At 51.9% G+C, this 11,246-nt stretch overlaps 1 protein-coding gene across 3 annotated transcripts in view; it reads left to right on the top strand.

Annotated features, from left to right (window-relative positions):
- The first annotated feature begins 7,884 nt into the window (after positions 1–7,884).
- The window catches only part of MICAL2 (microtubule associated monooxygenase, calponin and LIM domain containing 2), a 207,781-nt gene continuing 204,419 nt past the window's right edge, over positions 7,885–11,246 (top strand). For all 3 annotated transcript variants that reach the window (XM_070425266.1, XM_070425263.1, XM_070425264.1), the window contains exon 1: positions 7,885–8,011. The gene's annotated coding sequence lies outside the window, so the exon portion shown is untranslated. The remainder of the gene's footprint in view (positions 8,012–11,246) is intronic.

Genomic DNA, 11,246 nt, shown 5'->3' with positions numbered 1-11,246 from the left:
GGTCAAAAAGGCAGAAGAAGAGAGAATTCACTCTCTCCGCCTGCCTGCTTCAGTGAACATTGGTCTCCTTCCCTGGGCCTGGGGCTCACAGGAGTGGAAGGAGGAGCACCTGTTCGAGCTGGGGGAGGCTGGGTCTAGGTGCCTGGCACTTGCCTCACACCAGCAACATGCGTGCACAACAGCGGTGCCAGAGCCCTGCACTGACCTTCTGAGTGCACAGCCCACGGTCACTGCCACCTTTCTAATCCCATGCAAATGCCCCTTGTGGCCAGCGCTAACATGGCAGCATCCAGGAAAGGGGGTTCTGGGAAATCCAGTTCTAGCTCAGTAAGTTGCTACAATACAGAACCACTGCACTCACAGGTAGGGGGGAAAGCAACTAACATGTAATCGGGGCCAATAATATGCCTTCTCGTATGTTCCCTCGTCTGATCTTATGCTCTCTTCTCACAAAGTAGGGTTATTATCTCCCTCGCCTGGCTTGCGCAAAATCACCCTGTTAGGGAGAGCAGAGGCTGAAACCCAGGTTGTACAGGAACTTCACCCATGAAGGCGATGTGGGCTCCTCTGCAGGGCCTCCAGCTCCATCCCCGAAAAAGTCCGATGCTCCTGCAGACCCCACTCACCTGACTGGGGGAGAATGCCGCCTTCTGAATGGATTAGAGGTTGGGCACTGGGTGGTCTCTTGACACCTAAGCTGCCTCTAGGGCAAAGATTTGAATAGAAAAGCAGTTGGACAGGAATTTAATTTTAATTAAAATGTATTTATCTGCTACAAAATGCACGGCACTTAGAGAAAAGCTTAATGGGGTAGGGGTAGGGGGAGTGGGAAGTCAACAATAGAAGAGGAGGTCAGGATAACTTTCTGAGAGGGGAAAGCATACATTCCTTCTTTGAGTTCCCATGGGCCCGTATCTGCAGCTCTGGTCCAGGCTCCTTGGAGAACAGTGGGTGGGGGGAGGGGTGTGTGTGGATGTGAAGGAGCCATTTACTAACCCTGACAAGCTCGGAGGGGGCCTACATGGCAGTCTTATAAACTCAGAGACCTAGAGTCACCAAGTAGTAGGATCTAAAATGAAAACTTCTTAACTAAAAGCAGTTCCTGGTGGGTAGGCATTGCCTAGGGCAGTGTTTTTCCCTAACAAAGCTCAGTCTTCACCTTAACTGAGCCCTTCTGTTTGCATCTAGGATAACATACCTGATAAACATGCCTTTGCATTAGCAAAGGTTCCCCCCTCCCCCCACCCCTCAAAACAAAATCAGGCCCAGAGCTGAAACCACAAATCCTCTCATTGTTATTGAGTGAACAGTTGACTGTTAACTATCCTGCACCCACCTAAGAAAAAGAAGTATATGTCTATCATTTTACTTTTTATCTAACCTCAAAGGTTTCCCCACTTTGCTTTCTCCTGTTTCCCTAATCTATCACCAATGAATTTCATGTAACCCAATTATGCTTCCTCTTTTGATTGTAATGTATAAAATATGATGCAAAGCTGCCATTTTCTGGAGCATTTTATCCATTGAGGTTTTGCTTCCCAGCGATTTGTCGTCAGTTTGGCTTAAACGCATAAAATTTCTCTACAGGTTTGAACGTTTCTTACGTTGACAGCGGCACAAACTCCTTGCTTAGCAGATTGTTTGTTTTTAAGCAGGTTCCTCTCTTTTTCCTCCAACAAACATTTACTGAACCCTCCTATATGCTGGGGACTATGCAAGCAATGCACATTGATGATGAAGGTCAGGGGCTCAGGTGAGCTGACCCTACTGTTTTAGGATGGGTCCCCCCAGAAGTAGACTCTGAGATAAGAATTTGGGTGCAAGCAGTTTATTTGGGAAGAAATCTCACGAAGCGCAGCCTGGGACTGGGGATGTGTGACGGAGAAGTGACCGAGGGACCCAATAGAGCAGTGATGGCGAACCTATGACACGCGTGTCAGAGGTGACACACAAACTCATTTTTTTGGTTGATTTTTCTTTGTTAAATGGCATTTAAATATATAAAATAAATATCAAAAATATAAATCTTTGTTTTACTATGGTTGCAAAGATAAAAAAATTTCTATATGTGACACGGCACCAGAGTTAAGTTAGGGTTTTTCAAAATGCTGACACGCCGAGCTCAAAAGGTTCGCCATCACTGCAATAGAGGGTAGGTTGATGAGCAGGTTACTGCTGGGGGCACCTGGGGCTCAATCCTGCTGGGGATCTTTGGGACAGACAGAGAGATGGCACACACCTCCAAGATACCCTCCTGCGTGGCAAGACATTTGGGGCATGAATCCACCAACTCTTGCCCACCCTTGTTTGAAGGTTGCTCCAGTATCTCCGATACTCTGGCCGGCCCTGTGCATCATCTGAGCTGCTGGAGCTAGAGAAAACCCGCAGGCAGAGAGTCACAGGTGCCTGCAATAAAGAGCCAGGGGCACGTATGGACACCAGGGCATCTGCTATTCCTCCCCAACATATAGTCATCTCTCCCTCCTCCTCCCGTCCTAACCGCTCTCAACTTTCATTCAGGTGTGCACCTCTCTGCCCTGCGGCCCGTGAGTCTCAGAAGAAGCTGAGCCCACCCCCGGTCCAGGCAGGGGCCCTGACAGGCATGGCCAATCAGCACATTCCGGTCCTCTGGCTGTGGCGGGGGTTCAGGCAGGCATTGAGCCAACCCGTTCAGAGTGGATCTTGAGACTCCTGCTTGGAATGCTTGATCAGATACGTTCTCTTTTGGGTCAGGTAGCTTGTGGCAGCAAGAGCTCTTAGCAGTGGCTACATCGAGGAAAACCAGCCTGAAGACAAAGCCAACACAGAGGAGGGCGGAGCCAAGGGCATCGCAGAGAAAGAGAACTGGGGCTTCTACTTCTATCTAGACTCTTTCTCTTCTGCTACAGTCTGGTCTCCTCCATTGTGCATGGAGCACGTTACCTGGAAGCCCCGACTCCTATGGAAAGAGAGAGCTTCTCTCACAGGTGTAGCTACACGCTGATCCCGAAGAAGGAATCTGCTTGGACCATATGCATGTCTGTTGGACCCATCACCACTGGGTGATATGGTTGGTTGGCCGGCCAGGGAGCAATGCCCAGTCATAAGTGAGGAGGGTGTAAAGATCACATTTGGAGTCAGCCAGTTAGATTCACCCCCCCCCCCCCCCCCCCCCCCCGCCACCCGGCCATATGCTGGCTCCTGGGAGACTTTGGGCCAGTGACTTCACTTCTCCAAGACTCCATTTTCTCATCATTAAGGTGTGGGTGATGATAGTATGCACCTCAAAGTGTGGTTGAGAGATATACACACAAGGTCAGTAGTGGAAGTGGCCATGTCCCTAACCTGGAGTTGATCAAATAATGCCTCTTATGAACTCTAGTTTGTTTTTATTTTTTTTCTTAAATCCTCAACCAAGGATATTTTTCCCCATTGATTTTTAGAGAGAGAGTGGAAGGAAGGGAGGGAATGAAAGAGAGAGAGAAAGAGAGAGAGAGAGAGAGAGAGAGAGAGAGAGAGAGAGATTGTTTGCCTCCTGCATGCACCTCTTCCAGGACTGGGAATGGAACCTTCAACCCAGATACTTGCCCTTGACTGGGAATTGAACCTGTGACCCTTCGGTGCATGGGCTGACACTCTAACCATTAAACAACACCAGATAGGGCTCAGACCCCTATTTTTTTAATTCAAAAACTCTTCTATATCATTTACTATGTCCCAGTCACTGTTCTATGCATATATCTCCCTCTTGCTATGCCGGTATCACAGGTGAGGAACCTTCTGCACAGAGAGGTTAAGTCACTTGCCCAAGGTGACCCAGTAAATGGCAGAGCTGGGATTCAAACTCAGGCATCTTGACTTCAGAATCTGTGCTACTAATTACTCCGTCATGATGTCTCTTAGAATAACTGCACTGTACATATTTGCGGGGTGGATACATGATGGATAGACAGACAGATGAGCTTGAGTGAGTCCCCTCCACTGGCTATCACAGAGAAGAGTACCCCTGGCCTTGCCCCTAGACAGCTGCTCTGAGGAGGGTTCAGGAGCTGGTTCCCTAGCTCCATTCAGTTACCGCAATGGGTTCTGGAATGGGCTTCAGGTTTGCATAAGCAAGAGTCTGCCTAGGTTGCAGATGTGGCCCAGTCTGCCGTGAGGGTGCAGTGTTTTTTGTGGCATCGTTTAGTCTCTTGCATCTAGAATTATGCCCTTGGATTTGACAGTTAGCTTTGAGTGTGTGTGTGTGTGTGTGTGTGTGTGTGTGTGTGCATGCGTACATGTGCGTGCATCTCACCAGGCTATTTGAAGCGGGGGCTAGAGTTCCTTCATGACCCTGTGTCTCCTCCTCTCCGCTTCTGCACACCCACTCTCTGCGTCTCTCTCTTTGCTCTGGTTGGCACATCACCTCCTGCCTGTAACCTCAGCTCTCCAGCACTGACTTTCCCATCACTGCTGCCAACACGCCCACATTCCCCAAAGTGCTGTGGTGCCTCTGAGGGTATTACTGATTTCGACAGGTGCCCTTTCTTCCCCCAACTGCCCCTGGAAAGCCCACTGTGAGTGTGGTAGGCCTGGAAAGTTCCTAGAGACCTTTTCTGTCTTATTCACAAAAAATAGTGCATTCCGGGCCTATCCGGCTATCAGACTGGAACGAGGCCCCGGGGATCTCGCTTCTCACACATTCCTGAGTGTTTTGGGGAGGTACCACTGTTCCTACTTCCTGGCTTAGAAAGTCCTTCTCCCAAGATAATTCCCAAGGTGGCCTGGGGCCAGTCAGCGAGGTCACTGGACTCTGTGGCTACCAGCCTCTCTTCATTCTGAGAGCCCAGAGCCCTTGGACAGCAGCTTGAGGAGGAAGCTGGTGGGAACCGCTCACTGTTTTACCCCTTCCTGGTGGAACGTCTGCATGTGAGGAAGAGGTCCCAGGGCATGGGCCCCTTTTCACTTGGAGGGAGTGAGGCACAGGTGGCAACTCTTTTCCCTGCCAACCAAACACTGTGAGAAGCACCCTGGCTTCTCTACAGAACATCTTCGCATCAAGAATCCACTTAGTTCAACGTTTACCTTCCTTTAAGTAAAGTGCTGGGCTGCAGATAAAAGGAAGCCAAGCCCAACACCCCATGCGTCCCTCCTGGAACATCGTGAGGTGGGTAACCAGCGTTGATGATAAAGATTTCATCCCCCCCTCCCCCCAACCCGGAGTTCTTTTCCTGGGGAGGAGCGCAGAGTGGCATCGAAGCCCGTTGCTTCCAGCCTAAGATGAAGATATTTTTAGGGATGAATCTGTGCCTTCCTTCTCTCCCTCCTCCCCTCCCTCTGATGCGAATGCGGCCATCTGCACCTCCCAGACAACCTTCACAGGCATACATTCACCATCCTAGAAGAGTGGGCTGGGGAAGAGGTTGTTATTAAGTATAGACTCCTGAGTCGTGGCATAAGGACGCGGAGTTTGCCTGGCATGCTAGGAGTGGGGCAGAGGCGCTGGGAACCTGGAGCCCATTCCTGTACTCTGTGGTCCTCGCAAGTGCCTTCCCGTTTCTGGGGCTCCATTTATTGTTATTTCTTTAATCTATTAAGTGAAGGGCCTAGGTATTTTCTCTAAGGTCTGCTCTCACATTGCATGATCTCAGTTGTATAAATTCCCACAGTCAGAGACCAGCAGGATATCCTAGGGTTACTGCTTTGTCCAGAGGCGGGGCCTTTGGGACCTCCTGTCTCCAGGCCTCTCCACCCACAGGGAAATGGCCAGGAAGGTGGCTTGTGTGTGGTGGCGACAGGTTCTGACCACTGGCTCCAAGGTCCCAAGGCGTATCTCCCTCTATGCAGTTATTTCCCCATCACCTCCCAGCTTGCCCTACATCTATAGAAAAGCTCACCTCTCAGCCCTGAGACCCACCCAGCAAGGGTCTTTCTGACCTGAGCCCCCTGAGTTAAAAATATTGGGAGTGGAATGACAGAAAGAGGCAGAGGTCCTAGGAACCCACTGATACATATGAGTTTTTGAGCTGTTAGAACTTCTGTGCTGAGCAGTGCTATCTCTACAAAATTTGGTTGGGTCACAGTGTTCCTAGAATAGTCTTAAATTTGTTTAATTTGGAGAACATTGTGCTATAGACAAGGTGGTGGGGGTTATAAAAACTAAAAGTAATATAAAAAATACAGCTAGCTCCATAGCACCATGTACTTCTGATTATTTATCAGCTGCATTATAGGTTATAGGAACACAGGAACCACATCCAGCTCACAGTAGCATTTGTGCAATGAATGAATAACCTGTCTGCATTTCCATCGCCAACATGCTTATCTCAGGCCCAGGCCAGAAGCAAGAGGCTTTGTATCCCGTGAGGCCTTGTGCTGGGGGCAGAGGTAACACTTTCCTACAGCTCCTCTCTGTCTCAGCTTTCCTCTATCACTCTGTAAATAAGGCAGGGCCATGCCCATCTCAACTCCTGTCTCTGACAGTGCCCAGCCCTGAGCTCAATAGTTGTCTGGGCAGCTCAGGCCCCAGAGTGTTTCTTTCAGAAATAGACCTGGCCTGCCCAGCACTCTAGAGGTATGGGCAGGGCTGTAGAGGGCCCAATGGCACCACGGTGAGACATACAAATGGTGGAGTCAGATAGCTCCTGGCTCAAATCCAGAACCTGATACTTGTTAACTTGTGCCCTTGACAAGTTACTGTACTTTACCCCATCTCAGTTTCCACATCGGTAAAAGGGGATGATAAGAATGCATGCCTTACAAACCCATTGTCAGGATTAAGTGAGCCCCAAAGGCCTGGAATAGAATCACTTGGTAAGGAATCGAAAAAAATATGCGCCCCAGGTTTGATAAAGGCAAACTGCTCTGTGTGTACTTGCCCTGCAAGGGCACATAGTCTTTCCACAGGGTGGTCTGGTGCTATGAAAATTCCAGCAGCCTGGAGTCACAGTACCTTCTCCTGCCCAAAGTCTGCCTGTTCTTCTTCCCACGGCATCAGCTCAGTTCCAAGAACATTTATTGATGCCTACACTGGGCCAAGCCTGTGATGAGCCCTACTCCCAGAGGTGAGTAAGACATGACTTCTGCCCATGGGAGCCTTGCTTCATGAATCACTGCAAGGTGTTTGCTGTATTTACAGTGTGCAAAGTTGCTTTACACCCCTCATAGGCCCCACACCATCTGCACTGTCCTTCCTGTGAACGATGCTCCTGGAGCTGTGGGAGTATGGGCAACCCCGGAAGGGGCAGAGCAGAGATTAAGGTAGCCACTTGATGGCCAAGAGAAGAGGGTTCTTAAGTAGTATAGGTGGTCTGCACCCCCCCCCTCCCCCGCCCCGCTTCCCACCAGCGTTATTCTAAGCAAAGGCAGTCAAGTGAGGGGAAGAACCTATCAGCTAGCAAGCAGGGCGTTCGCTGAAGCCCACAGTGGTCAAGAAGGAAAGCAAGGAGGAGGCCCACAGCCATTCCCCAAGTCCAAAAGGGGACGATGTCGCTTGCTTTCCAGCTGCCTAGGCTAAGGAGCATGAGGCCAGCTCTTGCCTCTCCCTTGACAGTAGAACACCAGCACCTGTGCTTTCATTTCGCAGCATCTCTACACCCCGCCCACATCGGACTCTCCACTGGTCTCAAACCTGTGCAGGTCCGGGTGGGAGCGCCGGTCGGCCGCTCCCTGAGCACCGGCCCAGCTGCAGCCCACGTGCGCCCACAGCTGCCGCGGTGACAGCTGGCCCCACAGGGGCGGAGACGGCCGGGAGCGGGGTGGGGAGTGGGGGGCGGGGCTGGGCTCCGCGCCGCCCTGCTATTGGTCGCAGCCCTCGGGCCGCGGGCGGGGCCGCGCCCCCGGCTGCCTTGTCATAGGCCGCAGCGCCGATGGGGCGGCTCCCAGCCCAGTCGGCCGCGAGGCGCTGAACCGCTGGCGCTCGCCGGGCTAAGCCTGCGCGGGGCGTCTTGCTCGCTCCCAGCTTCGCGGGCGGCCTGCGAGTCCTGACCGCTGCGCCGGAGGCCGAGGTGAAGGCAGGAGCTGGCCCTTGGCTCCGTGGCCAGCAAGGCTGTCGGTAAGGCGGACGGCGCACGGCTCCGAGGTGGGCGGGCGGACAGGCGCGGCGCGGGGGACCGTGCCAGCCGAGCCTGGACTCGGAGTCCTCGCCGGCGCCCGGGAGGGTCAGGTGCGGCCGCAGCATCTCCTGCCTCAGACCCACTGGGCAGCGGGCGAGCAGGTGGCGCTGCCCAGGAGGCCGGGGCTGCACCGACCCCTCTCTGAACGGCTTAGAACGAAATAAAAGCCTCCCATCGTGCCCGGAACTACCTCTTACTCTGCTCGCCAACACCCAAACCCGGCCATTCTAAGCCTAGCAAAACCCCAGCCGTCAACACGGAGTGGGCGCAATGCGCCGGCGGTGTTGACTGCCACTCGGGCGGGCGGAAGATTATCCGCAAACTCAGCTTCCCACGATTTGGGCTCCGCGCCTTTCACGCTCTCCCCTGGCTTTTCACTGTCTCCCCGCCGCCCCCCACCCCCGCCAAAGTTCCCCTCCCTCCTTAACAACAGGAAGTTAAGTTGGGCCAAATGTCAGTGGCCCCGCCGCCTGCGGGCTAGGACCGGGTCTGGGGCCATGGCGTGGCCCAAGGGGCCGCGGCGCTGTCGTCCCCAGCAGCCGGCGCTCACCCCAGGCCCAGGAGGACCCCCGCGCGCGTCCGCGGCGCCCGCCTGGCCTGCCCTTGGGGAGATGCAGGGTCTTGCCCGCAGCCTCAGCCGCCGCTGACCTGGTTTCCAGGCTGGAGTCCGCGGGGTTAACTTTATCCTGGGCTCGTCTCGTGGCCAAGCTGGGAAGGGCTTTTGCTGGACGGGGAAGAGGCGTGTTGAAACCAGAGTAAACGTGTGCCTCCCTCCACATTGTTTATTCTGAAGCCTCGGTTCTGAAAGCCAAAAAGCTTTCATTCCGAGGTGCGTTCGGCTCGGCGGGGGCCCTTCGGCTGCACGCGGCCCCTCTTGCTGTCTGTCAGTCTTGCCTGCCCACTGCAGTCCTCAGTGGTTCAGGTGAAGGGCGAAGTCACTAATCGGCCCCTTTCTGGGGAGGTCCCTGGGGAATGAAGCCAGGGGCGGGTTGGCCCTCGAATGTTTGCATGTAGGGGGGCAGGGCAGTGCCCTGGCACCTGCACCAGCTCTGCTCCCGTCCCCTTCCCCGGGGAAGTGAGCCCAACAAGTGGACCTCAATCCTCCAGGGCAGCTCACCTGATGCTCCGGAGACTAATTGCAGCAAAAATGGACCTTTAGGCAGACAGAAGAAAGATTTATTAAGTCCTGGCTGGGAGACAGGCCCTGCCCTGTGGTGCTTGGTGCAGTCAATTTCATGATTACTCTCCAAAAACTCAGAGTTTTACCCTCCTCATCTTAGAGATGGGGAAACAGCCTCAGGTAGGGTGAGTGCTCATGGTCACACAGAAAGCGGCCGAGCCAGGATTCAAACCCAGCTTAGCTTTGCCAGAGCGAAGACTAGTGCTCTTGTTGTTGCCCCGTGTCTGTGGAAGGTGGGCGCCCTGCTGCATGGCCATACTGTGTGCTGACTGGAGGCTCCCGGCCTCTGAAAAGGTTCTGCCAGCGATTCAGGGGATGCTTCTTTGGTGAAGCACTTGAACTGACTCGGGTTAGCCCAGATGGTTCAGCCTGCAGATGCCTTTGCCCACCCTGTCCTCCAGTCAAGGGTGAGGGCTGGTGTTTGTCATGCTGTGATGGGAAGGGATTGACTGGTGTTCGGAGCTATCTGGGGGCAAAGCTTGCCTATGCCATGGACGGGTCTCACCTCTGAGAGTTGGCTTCTGGGATGGTCTAAGAGAATTGTGTTAGCTGAAATAACCTCTACCTTAGGACTGATTCTAGTTTTGTTTTTATTTTTATTTTTTTTTGGGGGGGGGGAGGGCAGGTGTTGGAGTATACCAGTTATGGTTATAAGGTGATTGAGAGTTACAATCTGAACAGACCTTCATAAAAAATGACATCACTTTTTATTTCTATCTCCTTCCTTCTTTAGGGCTAGGGCTCTGGCTTGCTGCTTATCTCTCTTTTAAAAGAAAGTCATGATTAGCTTACTACCAACCAGTTACACTTTATTTATTTATTTATTTATTTTATATCTCCAGGGAGGGGCCTGAAACTAAGAGCGTGTGTGTGTGTGTATGTGTGTGTATGTATGTATTAGGGGTGGTGACCTTGTGAAAGGCTTTTTATTTTTTAAAATATATTTGTATTGTTTTTAGAGAGGGAGAGGGAGAGAGAGAGAGAAACATCAATGTGAGAGAGAATCATTGATTGACTGCCTCCTGCATGCCCCCTACTGGGGATTGAACCCACAACCCAAGCATGTGACCTTGGTCAGAATGAAACCTGGGACCCTTCAGTCTGCAGGCCAACGCTCTATCCACTGAGCCAAACCGGCTAGGGCATGAAAGGCTTTTTAAAATTTTAATTACAGTTGACATACAATGTTATATTAGTTTCAGGTGTACAACATAGCGATTAGACATTAATATACCTTATAGAGTGATCACCCCAATGAGTCTAGTACCTACCTGACACCATACATAGTTATTGCAATATTATTGACTATATTCCCTTTGCTGTACTTTTTAAATAACATGGCTATTTTAATAACCCAAACAGTTACACTTTAGCATACATCAGCTTAGGGACTAAGGCTGGTTGTAGCTCTGGTCATTGGAAGCCCATTCCCTGCAGCTGTAAGGAGCAGAGGAACAGGTTCAGGCAATCCCTCTCTGCCTAGGATTGGCTTGTGTTTCTGTTCTCTCCACCATGTCTACACCCCCATCTGGGTGTGCCTCCCAGTCATGGGCCTGGCCCTTTTACCCCCTGCCACTGAAGGGTAGAGGTTCTGCCATCTTGGTGGAGAGACTGGACCCTGGAGAGAGGGGTGGGATATGGGTGAAAGAAGGTTTGGACTGAACATTGCTAATCTGTGAAGTCCTCCCCAAGCTAAGGGCCACTGGTGTTTAGAGAGTCAAGAAATGGAATACTGTTCATTGTGCTGGGACTTTTTATCCTTTATGTCATTAGATCCTCACATTAGCCCTTGGAAGAAGTAAGTAGGGTTATTCCCATTTTGCAGATGAGGAAACTGAGACTCAGAAAGGTTAAAACTTGCTCCTATCACACAAGCTAGTGAGCAACCAAGCTAGGATTCTGGCCTGGTCTGTTTGAGAGAGGCCTGTGCGGTGAATTAAACACTAAAGGGAAGCAGGAACACTTTGTGGCATCCTCTGGGTCCATCCTCTGGG

This window comes from Myotis yumanensis, unplaced genomic scaffold (assembly GCF_028538775.1).
Source record: "Myotis yumanensis isolate MYYU_CA2020_CCGP unplaced genomic scaffold, mMyoYum1.0.hap1 SCAF_10, whole genome shotgun sequence".
Lineage (NCBI taxonomy): Eukaryota > Metazoa > Chordata > Mammalia > Chiroptera > Vespertilionidae > Myotis > Myotis yumanensis.
This window is presented reverse-complemented; position numbering and strand designations above follow the sequence as displayed.